The sequence below is a fragment of the Zingiber officinale genome, chromosome 10B (genome assembly GCF_018446385.1).
Source record: "Zingiber officinale cultivar Zhangliang chromosome 10B, Zo_v1.1, whole genome shotgun sequence".
NCBI classification, from domain to species: Eukaryota; Viridiplantae; Streptophyta; class Magnoliopsida; order Zingiberales; family Zingiberaceae; genus Zingiber; species Zingiber officinale.
This window is the reverse complement of record NC_056005.1, coordinates 57,594,971-57,598,855: the sequence shown is the minus strand read 5'-3', so window position 1 is coordinate 57,598,855 and position 3,885 is coordinate 57,594,971.

Genomic DNA, 3,885 nt, shown 5'->3' with positions numbered 1-3,885 from the left:
CAACTTGATATCTCTATATCCATGACTTGTGAGATCAAGTCATCGAGTTGACCTACATGCTAGTCTTATTGCATTAACATTGTCCCTGAATGTTAATACTCGACTAGGAATGATTAAGAGTAGTGTTCCCTATATCATCTCACTATCGGTTCAACTGACCGATTGATATAGGTGAGAACCGTCTACTCAAGGACGTTATTATACTTAGTTTATTGGCAACAATACAAGTAAGTATAATAACAAAAAAAAAACCAAATGCCTTTATTTATATAGAATATGATACAACAAGTCCAAAATACAATCATCAAATGAATGGCTCTAAGGCTCTAGATAACACAAGGCATACATACTAAGCCCGTTTCTTAGTCAATCGACCTAGGGGCACTTAGGAGCCCATCCCTAACGAGGCCCGTTTCTTAGTCCATCGACCCTGGGGCGCTTATGGAGCCCACCCTTGGTACAAGCCATATAAAGTAAAATAGCATGTCTTACATATCATGATTCTTATCATATCATGCATATCATATTTCTTAACATATCATAAAATATGCATAATTTGGGCACACAGCTTATCATAATAGCATGCATAATTTGGGCACACAACACATCATAAAAACATGCATAATTTGGGCACACAGCACATCATAATAGCATGCATATTTGGGCACACAGCTCATCATAATAGCATGCATAATTTGGGCACACAACACATCATAAGAGTTATCAACATGCATAGATCATGGGCATATATAAATAACATAGAAGCATAGCAAGTTCTTATCATATCATGAAGCATGGCATGTGAGACATATGGGGATCATAATTAGGTCTCTAACCCTAATATCACATAGTGGCCGAAACATATGGTTGTAACTTAGGTTAACAATCAACATATAAGCATGTGAACCTTAAACCAATATCACATCACATATCATAAGGAACATCATGAGCATGTTTAGTTTACGTTCTAGGTTTCCTAAGCTTATAAACTTGCCATGGTCGAATCTTATCAAGCCTTACATTTGGTTAAAAATCAACATACCAGCATGTGAACTCTAAACCAATATCATATCATATATCATGAGGAACATCATAAGCATGTTTAGTTTACGTTCTAGGTTTCCTAAGCTTATAAACTTGCCATGGTCGAATCTTATCAAGCCTTACATTTGGTTAAAAATCAACATACCAGCATGTGAACTCTAAACCAATATCATATCATATATCATGAGGAACATCATAAGCATGTTTAGTTTAGGTTCTAGGTTTCCTAATCTTATAAACTTGCCATGGCCGAATCCTATCAAGCATCACATTTGGTTAAAATCAACATACAAGCATGTGAACTCAAAACCAATATCATATCATATATCATAAGGAACATCATGAGCATGTTTAGTTTAGGTTCTAAGTTTCCTAAGCTTATAAACTTACCATGGCCGAAACTTGTTAATCATGTAACTAGGTTTCATGTGGCATAAAATCATGGCAAACCCTAAACCATTTTCATAGTATTTATTACAAAGAACATCAAGAGCATGTTTAGTTTAAGTTCTAGGTTTCCTAGGCATATAAACTTGTTGTAGCCGAAAGTTCAACGAGCATGAAATAAAATTCTAACCAACCTACAAGCATGAGCATGTCATGTTAACTTCATATCTTGTCTTAAGGAAAATCATGGCATGCTTGGTTTAGGTTTAAAGTTTTCCTAGGCCCTTAATCCTACCATGGCCGAATGTTTATGAGCATGAAATAAAGTTCAAATCAACATACAAGCATGAGCATACCATGTTAACTTCATATCTTATCTTAAGAAACATCATGGCATGCTTTGTTTAGGTTTAAAGTTTTCCTAGGCCTTTAATCCTACCATGGCCGAATGTTTATGAGCATGAAATAAAGTTCAAATCAACATACAAGCATGAGCATATTGTAACACCCACGAAATTTTAAGATAAGTATATGAGCATTAATCTCTTTAGAGCATGAAAGTAAGAGGAATCAAAGAAATAAATAATAGAAATAAAAAAAAAAAAGAAGAGGTCAAGGTTTTAACCTTTGACCTCCCACAAATAATGAAGATAAATTGATGCATGACAACCACTAGGATAATGATTTACATATGGATAGGAAAGAATGGAATCTTAGTTAAAGGTGAGAAGAAAAATAAAAGAAAACTAAGCAAAAGAGCAAGAGAATACCAAGTGACTTACCTCCTCTTCCTCTTGGTTAAGAGAAGGAACAAGAAGAAGGCAAGTTGCCTTCCTCACCCTTCCCTCTCCTCATTTTCATGGGAATCAAGAGAGGAGTGATGGATGAATTAAGGGAAGGATTAATGAAGGCATAAATTCCCCTCATGATGAATAAATAGAAAATGAGAAAAGAAATCTCTCATTTTTCTCCTTCTTCCTCCTCCTTCTCCCTTCTCTCTTCTCCACCGAGACCAAGGGGTCTTCCCTCTCCTTGATCCGAACACTAAGTTAAGTTCTTCTCCAAGAAAGCTAATTTCCGAGAAGAAATCTTCAAGTTCTAGCCCTTCCAAGCAAAGGAAACCAAAGGAGGCACAAGAAGAAGAAGCTTCTTCCTTTCTTTAGCAACTAGAACATTTTTCTCTAAGAGAAACCACAAGCGAAAGGATGTAAGTTCCCCTCACCTGTGGTACAATAGCTTATAGGGATTTTTCATGTAAATAGATTTGCTTAGCAACCTAGGTATTGTTTCATGAAAATCCATGGTTTTTAACCAAGATCAAAAGAAAGAATCTAAGTTTAAAGACCTAACTAGATGTGCTCAATATACTTCTTGTGACATGTATATTATGGTAGGAGTTTATCCTTATGTTTTTACGCTAAAAGGGTTATAGGTTCATGAACTTAATATTTCGGCCAAGCATGAACAAAAGAACTAGAAGAGCTTCAAAACTAAATTAAGCATGATCTCTTGTACTCATAATATGTGCTCTATGATAATAGTGTGGTTAACATATTTGTTCCCAATTGTATGTTGATTTAACTTAATTTTCATTCACATGGGTATTCGGCCATGATAAAACTAAAAGCCTAGGAGAGCTTTAAATCTAAAACTAAGCATGCTATGTTTCTCTAAGATAGGGTAATTATGATGTGCCATGATTGTATGAAAATATAAACCCTATTTCATATGCAAGAAGATTCGGCCATATTAAGATGTGAAGCCTAGGGAAAATTTATAACAAGTCTAAGATGCTCATGACCTTCTTGATGAAATGATATGAAGTTAACTTGTTGCTTTTATGCTTATTTGTTGCATAGAATGATGATTACATGTCTATAACCTTCGGCCCCTTAAGGTTCCAAGACCTAGGATGATTAGAACTTGAACCAAATTGCTTATGTTAGTTCCTTATAAATGATACCATGAAATTGTGTAGGTTCACATGCTTTTTAGGGCACTTGAACTTTGGTTTTGAGTCCTACACCATTCGGCCATATCATGTTTAAGGGCCTAGGAAACCTAGAACCTAACTCAACTATGCTCATGTTAGTCCTTAAAATGTTTGCTATGAAATATGTTTAAGGTTCTAATGCTTTTAGGACACTTGAACCTTTGTTTTAAGACCTATACCATTCGGCCACATCATGTTTAAGGGCCTAGGAACCCTAGAACCTAACTCAACTATGCTCATGTTATCCCTTGGAATGTTTGCTATGAAAGTTGTTTAAGGTTCTCATGCTTTTAGGACACTTGAACCCTAGCATCAAGTCCTACAAGTTTCGGCTATGATGAAAGTAGAGACCTAGGAATCTAAGAACCCCAAACCAAACATGTTCAAAGTATTCCTTATGATGTAAGATATGATAAAGGCTTGGGGTTCATATGTTTTCATGTTGCTTACTAAACTAGGTC